Here is a 15,481-nt window from a genome sequence, read left to right on the forward strand (position 1 = left end):
CTTCCCTACTCACATCCACTCCCCCACTCCGCTCCCCCACTCTCTCCCCTCCCCCTCTCCCCACACCTCCCCTCTCCGCCACTCCCTATACAACCACTGCCCACTCCTCCACTCCTCTTTCCACTGCCTCCCCAACTGTCTCTACCATCCCCCCACTACCCTCACCCACTCCCACACCCTCCCCCTCCACTCCTCCACTCCCCTCCTACACTCCCACCCCATCCCCTACTCCCCTCCATGGTCCCCCCATTCCCCATCCCCACTGCCTCCCCTCGCCCCAACTCGCCTCCCCACTCCCTCCCCCTCCCCCCACTTCCCTACCCTTCCCCCACTCCCTTCCACCACTCCCCTCACTCCACTCCCCTCCCCCACTACCTTCCATACTCCCCTCCCCTCATTCCCCACCATACTCCCCCAAACCCCCTATACACCCCCCACACCCCCCACACTCCCCTCAATCCCCCCACTCCCCTCCCTACTCCTTCACCTCCCTCCCCACTCCTCCACTTCTCTCCCCACTTCTCCACTTTCCATCCACTATCCTTTCCACTCCCCTTTCCACTCAACTCCCAACTCCCATATCGCGCGCCTCTCCCCACGCCTCTCCCCACTGCTCTCCCCACCCCTCCAATCTCTTTCCACACTCCCCACTCCCACTCCACTCACTCACTCCCATCCCACATATCCCTCCACTCTGCAATCCCCTCCCCTCCCCCACTCCCCTCTCCCACGTCCGGCCGCCACTTTCAAACCCTCCCCCACCCCTTCCGCTCCCCTCCCCGCTCCACTCCCCTGCTCCCCTCCGCTCCTCTGCTGCCCTCCCCTGCTGCCCTCCCCTCTGCACTCATCTGCTCTCCTCCCCTCCACTGCTCCCCTCCTCCATTCCCAGGCCCACTCACCTCTCCTCCAGTCCCCTCCCTACGCCCCTCCCCCACACACCTCCCCACTCCCCTTCTCACAACCCTGACCGGTCCCCTCACCCACTCCCCTAACACACTCCCCTTCCCCACTCCCCTTCACCACTTTATTCTCCCACTCCTCTCCCCCACTGCCCTGCAGCATTCCCATCCCCCATTCCCCTCCTCTCTCCCTTCCCGCACTCCCCTCCCCACTACTCTCCCCCAGTCCCCTCCACCATTCCCCTTCCTCACTCCCTTCCCCCTTCCCGACTTCCCCTCCCCCACTACCCCTCCCTGCCCCCACACCCATACATCACCCCATCCCTCATTCCCCCTACACCTCTCCCCACTCCCCTTCTCACTCCTCTCAACATACTCCCCTCCCCACAACCCTTCGCACCCCCGCCCCTCCTCCACTCCACGCCCCCACTCCCCTTCCCGAAAACCTCACCAATCCCCTCTCCCACTCTCCTCCACCACTTTTCTCCCCCACACGCCTCCCCTGACCCCACTACCCTCCATTCCCCTACTCCTCCAGCCCTCTTCCCTGCAACATTCCCCTCTCCACTCGCCTCCTCCATTCTCCTCCCCAGTTCTTAATATTCCTGAAGACGGTGGGTGTGTTCTACACATCTCAGGGAGTATCTGATTGTGGGTCATGATGTACACATAGTGTCAGAGTGTGTTAATATTAATCTGTGTTCTCTATCAGTGTGTTAATATTCCTGAGGACAGGTTTGGTGTTTTGCACTTCATAGGGTGTATCTGACTGTGGGTCATGATGTACATAGTGTGTCAGTGAGTGTGTTAATATTAATCTGTGTACTCCATCACTGTGTTAATATTCCTGAGGACAGTGGGGTTGTTTTACACTTCACAGGGTGTATCTGACTGTGGGTCATGATGTACCCAGTGTGTCAGTGAATGTGTTAATATTAATCTGTGCTCTCTGTCACTGTGTTAACATTCCTGGGAACACTGGGGGTGTTTTACATTACAGAGGGTGCATCTGACTGTGGGTCATGATGTACACATGAGTCAAAGTGTGTGTTCATCTTAATCTGTGTTCTCTGTCAGTGCCTTAATAGTCCTGAGGACAGGAGGGTGCTTGACATTACACAGGGTTTATCTGAATGTGGGTCATGATGTACACAGTGTGTCAGTGAGTGTTTTTTTAAAGTGTTTTCATGGGTTGTGGGCGTCACTGTCTAGGCCAGCACTTAGTGCCCATCCATAATTGCCCTTGAGAAGGTGGTGGTGAGCTGCCTTCTTGAACCGCTGCAGTCCATGCGAGGTAGGTACGCCCACAGTGCTGTTAGAAAGGGAGTTTCAGGATTTTGACACAGCAACACTGAAGGAAAGGCGATATAATTCCAAGTCAGGATGGTGTGTGACTTGGAGGGGAACATGCAGGTGGTGGTGTTCCCATGTCTTTGCTGCCCTTGTCCTTCTCGTTGATAGAGGTCGCAGGTTTGGAAGGTGCTGTCGAAGGAACCTTGGTGCATTGCTGCAGTGCATCCTGTGATCATACACATTGCTGCCACTGTGCGTCGGTGGTGGAGGGAGTGAATGTTTGTAGATGGGGTGCCAATCAAGCGGGCTGCTTTGTCCTGGATGGTGTCGAGCTTTTTGAGTGTTGTTGGAGTTGCACCCATCCAGGCAAGTGGAGAGTATTCCATCACACTCCTGACTTGTGCCTTGTTGATGGTGGACAGGCTTTGGGACGTCCGGAAGTGAGTTACTCGCCTCTGGATTCCCAGCCTATGACCTGCTCTTGTAGCCACGGTATTCATATGGCTACTCCAGTTCAGTTTCTGGTCAATGGCGGCCCCTAGGATGTTGATAGTGGGAGATACAGCCGTGGTAATGCCATTGAATGTCAAGGGGAGATGGTTAGTTTCTCTCTTGTTGGAGATGGTCATTCGCTGGCACTTGTGTGGCGCGAATGTTACTTGCCACTTATCAGCCCAAGCCTGGCTATTGCTCAAGTCTTGCTGCATTTCTACACGACTGCTTCTGTATCTGAAGAGTCACGAATAGTGCTGAACATTTTGCAATCATCAGCCAACGTCCCCACTTCTGACCTTATGATTGAAGGTAGGTCATTGATGAAGCAGCTGAAGATGGATGGGCCCAGAACATTACCCTGAGGAACACCTTCAGTGATGTCCTGGAGCTCAGATGATTGAGCCCCAACAAACACAACTTTCTTCCTTTGTGCTAGGTATGACTCCAGCCAGTGGAGGGTTTTCCCCCTGATTCCCATTGACCTCAGTTTTGCTAGGCTCCTTGATGCCATACTCGTTCAATTGCTGCCTTGATGTCAAGGGCAGTCACTCTCACCTCATCTCTTGAGTTCAGCCCTTTTGTCCATGTTTGAACTGAGGCTGTAATGAGGTCAGGAGCTGAGTGGCTCTGGCGGAACCCAAATTGAGCGTCACTGAGCAGGTTATTGCGAAGTAAGTGCTGCTTGATGGCACTGTTGATGACACCGTCCATCACTTTACTGATGATTGAGAGTAGGCTGATGTGGTGCTAATTTGCCGGGTTGGATTTGTCCTGCTTTTTTGTGCACAGGACACAGTTGGGAAATTTTCCACATTGAAGGGTAGATGCCAGTGTTGTAGTGGTACTGGAACAGCTTGGTTAGGGGTGCGGTAATTTCTGGAGCACAGGTCTTCAGTACCTTTGCCAGAATATTGTCAGGGCCCATAGCGTTTGCAGTATCCAGTGCTTTCAGTCGTTCATTGATATCATGTGGAGTGAATCGAATAGGCTGAAGTGTGGCATCTCTGACGCCGGGGACTTCAGGAGGAGGCAGGGATGGATAATCAACTCTGCCCTTCTGGCTGAATATTGTTGCAAATGCTTCAGCCTCATCTTTCGCACTGATGTACTTGGCTCCCCCATCATTGAGGATGGGGATATTTGTGGAGCCACCTCCTCCAGTTAGTTGTTTAATAGTCCACCACCATTCACGGCTGGATGTGGCAGGACTGCAGAGCTTAGATCTAACCGTTGGTTATGGGATCGCTTAGCTCTGTCTGTCGCATGCTGCTTACGCAGTTTTGCACGCGGATAGTCCTGTGTTGTAGCTTCACCGGGTTGGCACCTAATTTTGAGGTATGCCTGGTGCTGCTCCTGGCATGACCTCCTGCACTCTTCATTGAACCAGTGTTGGTCTCTTGGCTTGAATGTAATGGTAGAGTGGGGGATATGCCGGGCCATGTGGTTACAGATTGTGGTTGAGTACAATTCTGCTGCTGCTGATGGCCCACAGCGCCTCATGGATGCCCAGTTTTGCATGGCCAGATCTGTTGGACAAGACATCCCCAGGGATAGCGATTGCAGTGTCTGGGACATTGTCTGTAATGTATGATTCCGTGAGTATGACGATGTCAGCCTCTTGCTTTACTAGTCTGTGAAACAGCTCTCCCAACTTTGGCACAAGCCCCAGATGTTAGTAAGGACGACTTCACAGGGTCGACAGGGCTGGGTTTGCCGTTGTCGTTTTCGTTGCCTAGGTTGATGCCGGGTGGTCTGTCCGGTTTCATTCCTTTTTATTGACTTCGTAGTGGTTAGATACAGCTGAGAGGCTTGCTAGGGCATTTCAGAGAGCATGTAAGTGTTAATCACGTTGTTGTGGGTCTGGAGTCATATGTAGGCCAGACCAGGTAAGGACAATAGATTTCTTTCCCAAAAGGACATTAGTGAACCAGATGGGCTTTGACAACAATCGACAATAGTTTCATCGTCATCATTTGACCAGATTTTAATTCCAGATTTAAAAATTAAATTCAAATTCCTCCTTCTGCTGTGGTGGGATTCGAACCCATGTCCCCAGACCAAGACCCTAGACTTCTGGGTTACTTATCTAGTGAGAACACCACTACATCATCGCCTACCCTGGTGGAGCCTGTGCCTTTGTGTTGTGTATCTGTTTGTGCTGGTGCATGTGTGTCCATGTGCATCTGTGGGTGTCTGTGTATTTGTGTGTGTATGTGTGTCTGCGTGTGTCTGTGTGTGTGCTTATCTTTGTGTGTGTGTATCTCAGTACCAGGGTTGTGTTGAGTTCTCTGTGTGTGTGCGTGTGTATGAGTGCATGTGCATGTGTGTATATGTTTGTGTGTTTATCTCAGTGCCTGAGGTGTGATCTCGGTGTGTGTTTATGTTTGTGTGTTTGATTGGCTCAGTACCTGCGTTGTGATATGTTTGTGTGTTCGAGTGTGTCTGTCTGTGTGTGCCCTTGTGGGGTGTGTCTGGCTCAGGGTCCTGGGTGTGACCTCAGTGTCTGTTTGTGTGTTTGTGTCTGTGGTTGTGTGTCTGTGTGTGCGTGTCTGTGTCGGTGTCTGTGCGTCTGGGTCTGTGTGACTGTGTGTGTGTGTGTGTGTGTGTGTTTGTGTGTGTGTCTGGCTCAGGGTCCTGGGTGTGACCTCAATGTGTGTTTGTGATTGTGTGTCTGTGTCTGTGTATGTGGCTGTGTGTGTGTGTCTGTGTGTATGTGCCTGTGTGTGTGTCTGGGTCTGTGTGTCTGTGACTCTGTCTGTGTGTGTGCGTGTGTGTGTGTGTGTGTGTGTGTGTGTGTGTGTGTGTGTGACTGTGTGTGAATATCTGTGTGCGTTTGTGTATGTGTGTCCGAGTGTGTCTGTGTACATGTTTCTGTGTCTGTGCGTGTTCCTGTGTATCTGGCACTCGTCCTGGGCTCTGTGTGTATGTGTGTGTGCATATGTCTTTGTGTGTGTGTGTGTGTGTGTGTGTGTGTGTGTCTATGTGTGTGTGTGTGCCTGGCTCAGGGGCTGGGGCATGATGTGTCTGCGTGTGGCTGTGTGTGTGTTTACGTGTGTGTGTGTGTGTGTGTGTGTGTGTGTGTGTGTGTGTTTGTGTGCGTGAATGCTTGGCATTCATGAGAGTGGGATTCTGTACCACTCCAGCTGGTATTAACAGAGGCCTGGATTGAATTGGCCCTTTCCCAGTGCGTGAGTATGATTCTGCACCACTCCAGCTGGTGTTAATTGAGGCCTGGATTGATTTGGTACTTTCCTGGTGTGTGAGTGGGTTTCAATGCCACTTCCAGCTGGTATTAATGGATGCCTGGATTGAATTGTGTCCTTTCTGGTGTGTGAGTCTTATTCAGTAAGAATCCAAAGGGTATTGATGGATGACTGAAATGAATTGGCTCTTTCCTAGTGTGTGAGTGGGATTCTTTACCACTCCAGATGGCACTAATGGAGGCCTGGATTGAATTGGCTCCTTCCTGGTGTGTGGTTGGGGTTCAGTACCACTCCAGCTGGCGTTAATGATGGCCTGGATTGATTTGGCACTTTCCTGGTGTGTGAGTGGGTTTCAATGCCACTTCCAGCTGGTATTAGCAGAGGCCTGGATTGAATAGACTCTATCCTGGTGTATGAGTGGCACTCAGTACTACTCCAGTGGGTATTAATAGAGGCCTGGATTGAAATGGCTCTTTCCTGGTGTGTGAGTGTGGCTCAGTACCACTCCAGCTGGCACTAATAGAGGCTTGGATTGAATAGACGCTTTCCTGCTGTATGACAGGGACGCAATACCGCTCCAGCTGGTATGAATAGAGGCCTGGATTGAATTGAGTCCTTTCCAGTGTCTGAGTAGGATTCAGTACCACTCCAGCTGGTTCCAATGGAGGCCTGGATTGAAGTTTCCCTCTCCTGGTGTGTGATCTGGTTTCAGTAGCACTCCAGCCGGTAATAATAAAGGCTTGGATTGAATTGGCTCTTTCCTTGTGTGTGAGTGGGACTCAGTACCACTCGAGCTGGTATTAATAGAGGCTTGGATTGAATTGGCTCTTGCCTGCTGTGTGAGTGGGACTCACTCCAACACCAGCTCGTATTAATCGAGGACTGGATTGAATTGGCTCTTTTCTGGTGTGTGATTGGGGTTCAGTGCCATTCCTGCAGTTATTAATAGTGGCTTGGATTGAATTGGCTCTTTCCCGGTGTGTGAATGGAACACAGTATCACTCCAGCTGGTAATAATAGAGAATTGGATTGAATTGGCTCTTTCCTGGTGTGTGAGTGGGGCTCAGTGGCTCTTCCAGCTGGTATTAATAGAGGACTGGATTAAATTGGATCTTTCCTTTCTGGTGACTGGGGTTCAGTTCCACTCCAGCTGGTTTTATTAGAAGCCTGGATTGAACTGGCTCTTTTATGGTGTGTGAGTGGGACTCAGTACCACTCCAGCTGGTCTTAATAGAGGCCTGGATTGATTTGGCTCTTTCCTGGAGTGTGAGTGGATTTCAATGCTTCTTCCTTTTGGTATTCATGAATGCCAGGATTGAATTTGGTCCCTTCTGGTGCGTGAGTAGAGTTCGGTAAATCTCCAGCGGGTATTAATGGAGGCCTGGATTGAATTGGCTCTTTCCTGGTGTGAGAGTGGGGTCCAGTACAACTCCAAAATATAGTAATAGAGGCTTGAATTGAATTGGCTGTATCCTGGTGTGTGAGTGTGGCTCTTTTCCATTCCAGCTGGATATTAGTAAAGGCCTGGATCGAATAGACTCTATCCTGGTGTATGAGTGGCAATCAACACTAATCCAGTGGGTGTTAATAGAGGCTTGGATTTAAATGGTTCTTTCCTGGCGTTTGCGTGTGGCTCAGTGCCACTAAAGCAGGTATTATTAGAGGCTTGGATTGAATAGACTCTTTCCTGCTGTGTGACAGGGAATCAATACCGCTCCAGCTGGTGTTAATAGAGGCCTGGATTGATTTGGCTCTTTCCTGGTGTGTGAGTGGTGTTCAGTGCCACTTACAGCTGGTATTAATAGAGGCCTGGTATGAAGTGGGTACTTTCTGGTGTCTGAGTAGGTTTCAGTACCATTCCAGCTGGTTCCAATGGAGGCCTGGATTGAACAGTTCCGAAAAAGTGTCTCTGACCCGAAACGTTAACTCTGCTTCTCTTTCCACAGATGCTGCCAGACCTGCTGAGTGGTTCCAGCATTTCTTGTTTTTATTTTGAATTGTCCCTTTCCTGGTGTGTGAGTTGGTTTCATTAGCACTCCAGCTGGTATTAACAGAGGCCTGGATTGAATAGGCTCTTTCCTTGTGTGTGGGTGGCACTCGGTACCACTCCAGCCGGTATTAATAGAGGCTTCGATAGAAATGTCTATATCATGTGTATGAGTGGGACTCAGTACCTGTCCAGTTGGTATTAATAGAGGCCTGGATTGAATTGGCTCTTTCCTGGTGTGTGAGTGTGGCTCGGTACCACTCCAGCTTGTGTTAAAATAGGCTTGGAACGAATTGGCTGTTTCTTGGTTTGTGAGTGGGAATGACTCCAACTCCATCAGGTATTAATTGTGGCTTGGATTGAATTGGCTCTTTCCTGGTGTGTGAGTGGGACTCAGTATCACTCCAGCTGGTATTAATAGAGGCTTGGATAGAAGTGGCTCTTTCCTGGTGTTTAAGTGGGGTTCAGTTCAAAACCCAGCCGGTACTAATAGAGGCCTGGATTATATTGTCTCTTTCCTGGTGTGTAATTCTGGCGCAGCACCACACCAGCTGGTATTAGTAACGGCCTGGATTGAATTGAGAAGGACTCGGTACTGCTCCAGATGGTATTAAAAGAGGCTTGGAATGAATTTGCCGTTTCCTGGAGTGTGAGTGGGGTTTAGTGCCACTCCAGCTGTTATTAACAGAGACTTGGATTGAATTGGCTCATTGCTGGTGGATGAGTGGGGTTCAGTTCCACTCCAAAAGGTTTAAATAGTGGCCTGGAGTGAATTGGTTCTTTCCTGGTATGTGAGTGGGACTCAGTACCACTCCAGCTGGTAATGATAGAGGTTTGGATTGAATTGGCTCTTTCCTGGTGTGTGAGTGGGACTCAGTACCACTCCAACTCATATTAATAGAGGCCTGGATTGTATTGGCTCTTTCCTGGTGTGTGAGTCTGGGTCAGAACCACACCAGCAGTTATTAATAAAGGTCATGATTAAACTGGCTCTTTCCTGGTGTGTGAGTGTGTCTCAGTGGCTCTTCCTGATGGTATTAATAGAGGCATGAATTGAATTGGATCTTTCCTTTCTTGTGACAGGGTTTCAGTACCACTCCAGCTGGTTTAAATAGACGCCAGGATTGAATTGCGTCCTTTCTGATGTGTAAGTAGTGTTCAGTAACACTCCAGCGGGTATTAATGGAGTTCTGAAATGAATTGGCTGTTTCCTGGTGTGTGAGTGGGATTCTTCACCACTCCAGCTGGCACCAATGGAGGTCTGGATTAAATTGGCTCTTTCCTGGTGCGTGAGTGGGGTTCAGTGGCTCTTCCAGCTGGTATTAATAGAGGCCTGGATTGAAGTGGATCTTTCCTTTCTGGTGACTGGGTACAGTACCATTCCAGCTGGTATTAACAGAGGCCAGGGTTGAGTTGGCTCTTTCCTGTTGCCTGAGTGGGGTCCAGTACCACACCAACAGGTATTAATCGAGGCTTGGATTGAATTGGCTCTTTCCTGGTGTGTGAGTGGGACTCAGTACCACTCCAACTCATATTAATAGAGGCCTGGATTGTATTGGCTCTTTCCTGGTGTGTGAGTCTGGGTCAGAACCACACCAGCAGTTATTAATAAAGGTCATGATTAAACTGGCTCTTTCCTGGTGTGTGAGTGTGTCTCAGTGGCTCTTCTGATGGTATTAATAGAGGCATGAATTGAATTGGATCTTTCCTTTCTTGTGACAGGGTTTCAGTACCACTCCAGCTGGTTTAAATAGACGCCAGGATTGAATTGCGTCCTTTCTGATGTGTAAGTAGTGTTCAGTAACACTCCAGCGGGTATTAATGGAGGCCTGAAATGAATTGGCTGTTTCCTGGTGTGTGAGTGGGATTCTTCACCACTCCAGCTGGCACCAATGGAGGTCTGGATTAAATTGGCTCTTTCCTGGTGCGTGAGTGGGGTTCAGTGGCTCTTCCAGCTGGTATTAATAGAGGCCTGGATTGAAGTGGATCTTTCCTTTCTGGTGACTGGGTACAGTACCATTCCAGCTGGTATTAACAGAGGCCAGGGTTGAGTTGGCTCTTTCCTGTTGCCTGAGTGGGGTCCAGTACCACACCAACAGGTATTAATCGAGGCTTGGATTGAATTGGCTCATTCCTGGTGTGTGAGTGGGACTCAGTACCAGTCCAGCTGGTGTTAATAGAGGCCTGGATTGATTTGGCTCTTTCCTGTTGTGTGAGTGGGTTTCAATGCCACTTCCAGCTGGTATTAATGAATGCCTGGATAGATTTGGCTCTTTCCTTTTTTGATATTGGGAATAAGTGCACTCCAGCTGGTATTAATAGAGGTCTCGATTGCGTTGGCTCTTTCCTGGTGTGTGAGTGGCGTCCAGTACCACTCCAAAAGGTATTAGTAGAGGCCATGAATGAATTGGCTCTTACCTGCTGTGGGAGTGTGGCTCAGTAGCACTCCAAAAGGTATTAGAAGAGGCCTGGATTGAACTAACTCTTTCCTGGTGTGTGAATGGGACTCAGTATCACTTCATCTGGTATTAATAGAGGATTGGATTGAAGTGACTCTTTCCTGGTGTGTGAGTGGGGTTCAGTTCAAAACCCAGCTGGTACGAATAGAGGCCTGGATTGTATTGTGTTTTTCCTGGTGTGTAATTCTGGCTCAGTACCAAACAAGCTGGTATTAGTACAGGCCTGGATTGAATTGACTCTTTGCTGGTGTGTGAGAAGGACTCAGTCCTGCTCCAGATGGTATTAAAAGAGGCTTGGAATGAATTTGCCGTTTCCTGGTGTGCGAGTGAGGTTTAGTGCTACTCCAGCTGTTATTAACTGAGACCTGGATTGAATTGGCTCATTCCTGGTGTTGGAGAGGGGTTCAGTACCATTTCAATTGGTATTAATAGAGGGTTGGATTGATTTCGCTCTTTTCTGGTGTGTGATTGCGACTCAGTACCACTCCAGCTGGTATTAATAGAGACTTGGATTGAATTGGCTCATAGCTGGTGTATGAGTGGGGTTCAGTTCCACTCCAAAAGGTATTAATCGTGGCCTGGAGTGAATTGGCTCTTTTCTGGAGTGTGCGTGGGACTCAGTACCACACCAGCAGTTATTAAGAGAGGTCAGGATTAAACTGGCTCTTTCCTTGTGTGTGAGTGGGTCTCAGTGGCTCTTCCAGAAGGTATTAATAGAGGAATGGATTGAATTGAATCTTTCCTTTCTTGTGACAGGTGTTCAGTACCACTCCAGCTGGTCGAAGTAGACGCCAGGATTGAATTGGCTCTTCCCTGGTTTCTGAGTGGGGTCCAGTACCACACCAACAGGTATTAATCGAGGCTTGGATTGAATTGGCTCATTCCTGGGGTGTGAGTGGGACTCAGTACCATTCCAGCTGGTGTTAATAGAGGCCTGGATTGATTTGGCTCTTTCCTTTTGTGTGAGTGGGTTTCAATGCCACTTCCAGCTGGTATTAATGAATGCCTGGATTGAATTGGCTCTTTCCTGGTGCGGAAGTGTGGTTCAGTACCACTCCAGCTTCTATTAGGAGAGACGTGGATTGAATTAGCTCTTTCTGGTTGAGCGATTTGGTTTCAGTACCACTCCGGCTGGTATTAATAGAGGCCTGGGTAGAATTGGCTCTTTCCTTTTTTGTGATTGGGAATCAGTGCACTCCAGATGGTATTAATAGAGGCCTCGATTGCGTTGGCTCTTTCCTGGTGTGTGATGGCGTCCAGTGCCACTCCAAAAAGTATTAGTCGAGGCCTGGATTGAATTGGCTCTTCCCTGCTGTGGGAGTGTTGCTCAGTAGCACTGCAGCTGGTATTAGAAGAGGCCTGGATTGAACTGACTCTTTCCTGGTGTGTGAGAGGGACTCAGTGCTGCTCCAGCTGGTATAACATGAGAGTTGGCGTGAATTTGCTGTTTCCTGGTGTGTGAGTGGGTCTCATTCCAACTCCGGTAGCTATTAATAGAGGCCTGGATGAATTGGCTCTTCCCTGGTATGTGAGTGGGCCTCAGTGGGTCTTCCAGCTGATATTAATAGAGGCCTGGATTGAAGTGGAGCTTTCCTTTCTGGTGACTGGGGTTCAGTACCATTCCAGCTGGTATTAATAGAGGCCAGCATTGGCCTCTTTGGTTGGCTCTTTCCTGGTGTCTGAGTGGGGTCCAGTATTTTTTTTTTTTTAGAATTAGAACATTACAGTGCAGTACAGGCCCTTCGGCCCTCGATGTTGCGCCGGCCTGTGAAACCATCCGACCTACACTATTCCATTTTCATCCATATGTCTATCCAATGACCACTTAAATGCCCTTAGATTTGGCGAGTCTACTACTGCTGCAGGCAGGGCATTCCACGCCCCTACTACTCTCTGAGTAAAGAAACTACCTCTAACATCTGTCCTATATCTATCACCCCTCAACTTAAAGCTATGTCCCCTCGTGTTTGCCATCACCATCCGAGGAAAAAGACTCTCACTATCCACCCTACCAAACCCTCTGAATATCTTATATGTCTCTATTAAGTCACCTCTCCTCCTCCTCTCAAACTAAAACAGCCTCAAGTCCCTCAGCCTTTCCTCGTAAGACCTTCCCTCCATACCAGGCAACATCCTAGTAAATCTCCTCTGCACCCTTTCCAAAGCGTCCACAACCTTCCTATAATGCGTTGACCAGAACTGCACGCAATACTCCAGGTGCGGTCTCACCAGAGTTTTGTACAGCTGCAGCATGACCTCGTCGCTACGAAACTCGATCCCCCTACTAATAAAAGCTAACACACCGTAGGCCTTCTTAACAGCCCTATTAACCTGGGTAGCAACTTTCAGGGATTTATGGACCTGGACACCAAGATCTCTCTGTTCATCTACACGACCAAGAATCTTCCCATTAGCCCAGTACTCCGCATTCCTGTTACTCCTTCCAAAGTGAATCACCGCACACCTTTCCGCATTAAACTCCATTTGCCATCTCTCAGCCCAGCTCTGCATCCTATCTATGTCCCTCTGTACCCTACAACATTCTTCGGCACAATCCACAACTCCACCGACCTTAGTGTCATCCGCAAATTTACTAACCCACCCTTCTACACCCTCATCCAGGTCATTTATAAAAATGAGAAACAGCAGTGGCCCCAAAACAGATCCTTACGCAACACCACAAGGAACGAAACTCCAGGATGAACATTTGCCATCAGCCACCACCCTCTGTCTTCTTTCAGCTAGCCAATTTCTGATCCAAAGCTCTAAATCACCTTCAACCCCATACTTCAGTATTTTCTGCAACAGCCTACCGTGGGGAACCTTATCAAACGCCTTACTGAAATCCATATACACCACAGCCACTGCTTTACCCTCATCCACCTGTTTTGTCACCTTCTCGAAAAACTCAATAAGGTTTGTGAGGCACGACCTTCCCTTCACAAAACCGTGCTGACTATCGCTAATGAACTTATTCTTTTCAAGATGATTATAAATCCTGTCTCTTATAACCTTTTCCAACATTTTACCCACAACCGAAGTAAGGCTCACAGGTCTATAATTACCAGGGCTGTCTCTACTCCCCTTCTTGAACAAGGGGACAACATTTGCTATTCGCTTGTCTTCCAGCACTATTCCTGTCGACAATGACGACATAAAGATCAAGGACAAAGGTTCTTCAATCTCCTCCCTGGCTTCCCAGAGAATCCTAGGATAAATCCCATCTGGCCCAGGGGACTTATCTATTTTCATACTTTCCAAAATTGCTAACACCTCCTCCTTGTGAACCTCAATCCCATCCAGCCTAGTCGCCTGAATCTCAGTATTCTCCTCGACAACATTTTCTTTCTCTACTGTAAATACTCACGAAAAACATTCATTTAACGCTTCCCCTATCTCCTCTGATTCCACACACAACTTCCCACTACTATCCTTGATTGGCCCTCATCTAACTCTCGTCATTCTTTTATTCCTGATATACCTACAGAAAGCCTTAGGCTTTTCCCTGATCCTATCCGCCAATGACTTCTCGTGTCCTCTCCTTGCTCTTCTTAGCTCTCCCTTTAGATGCTTCCTGGCTAGCTTGTAACTCTCAAGCGCCCTTACTGAGCCTTCACGTCTCATCCTAACATAAGCCTTCTTCTTCCTCTTGACAAGCGCTTCAACTTCTTGAGTAAACCACGGCTCCCTCGCTCGACAACTTTATCCCTGCCTGACAGGTACATACTTATCCAGGACACGCAGTAGCTGCTCCTTGAATAAGCTCCACATCTCGATTGTTCCCATTCCCTGCAGTTTCCTTCCCCATCCTGCGCATCCTAAATTTTGCCTAATCGCATCAGAATTTCCTTTCCCTCAGTTATAATTCTTGCCCTGCGGTACAGACCTGTCCCTGCCCATCGCTAAGGTAAACGTAACCGAGTTGTGATCACTATCACCAAAGTGCTCACCTACATCTAAATCTAACACCTGGCCGGGTTCATTACCCAGTACCAAATCCAATGTGGCATCGCCCCTGGTTGGCCTGTCTACATACTGTGTCAGAAAACCCTCCTGCGCACACTGGACAAAAACTGACCCATCTAAAGTACTCGAACTATAGTATTTCCAGTCAATATTTGGAAAGTTAAAGTCCCCCATCACAACTACCCTGTTACTCTCGACCCTGTCGAGAATCATCTTCGCTATCCTTTCCTCTACATTTCTGGAACTATTCGGAGGTCTATAAAAGACTCCCAACAGGGTGACCTCACCTCTCTTGGTTCGAACCTCGGCCCATACTACCTCAGTAGACGAGTCCTCAAACGTCCGTTCTGTCGCTGTAATACTCTCCTTGATTAACAATGCCACACCCCCCCCCCCTCTTTTTCCATCTTCTCTGTTCTTAATGAAACATCTAAATCCCGGAACCTGCAACATCCATTCCTGTCCCTGCTCTACCCATGTCTCCGAAATGGCCACTACATCGAGATCCCAGGTACCAACCCATGCTGCAAGCTCACCCACCTTATTCCTGATGCTCCTGGCGTTGAAATTGACACACTTTAAACCAGGTTCTTGCTTGCCAGTGCCCTCTTGCATCTTTGTAACCTTATCCTTGACCTCACTACTCTCAGCATCCTGTACACTGGAACTACAATTTAGGTTCCCTTTCCCGTGCTGAATTAGTTTAAATCCCCCCGAAGAGCACTAGCAAATCTCCCCACCAGCATATTGGTACCCCTCTGGTTCAGGTGAAGACCATCCTGTTTGGAGAGGTCCCATCTACCCCAGGCGTGTGCGTGTGGCTCAGTACCACTCCAGCTGGTATTAATAGAGGCTTGGATTAAATTGGTTCTTTGCTGGTTTGGGAGTGGGCTTCAATGCCACTTCGAGCTGGTATTAATGGAGGCCTGGATTGAATTCGGTCCTTTCTGGTGTGTGAGTACATTTCGGTAACACTCCAGCAGGTATTAATGGAGGCCTGAAATGAATTGACTCTTTCCTAGTGTGTGAGTGGGATTCTTTACTACTCCAGCTGGCGCTAATGGAGGTCTGGATTGAATTGGCTGTTTCCTGGTGATTGAGTGGGGTTCAGTACCACTCCAGCTGGTGCTGGTAGAGGCGTAGATTGAATGGGCTCGTTCCTGGTGTGTGATTTGGTTC

The sequence above is a fragment of the Heterodontus francisci genome, chromosome 21, assembly GCF_036365525.1.
Source record: "Heterodontus francisci isolate sHetFra1 chromosome 21, sHetFra1.hap1, whole genome shotgun sequence".
In the NCBI taxonomy this organism is placed as follows: domain Eukaryota; kingdom Metazoa; phylum Chordata; class Chondrichthyes; order Heterodontiformes; family Heterodontidae; genus Heterodontus; species Heterodontus francisci.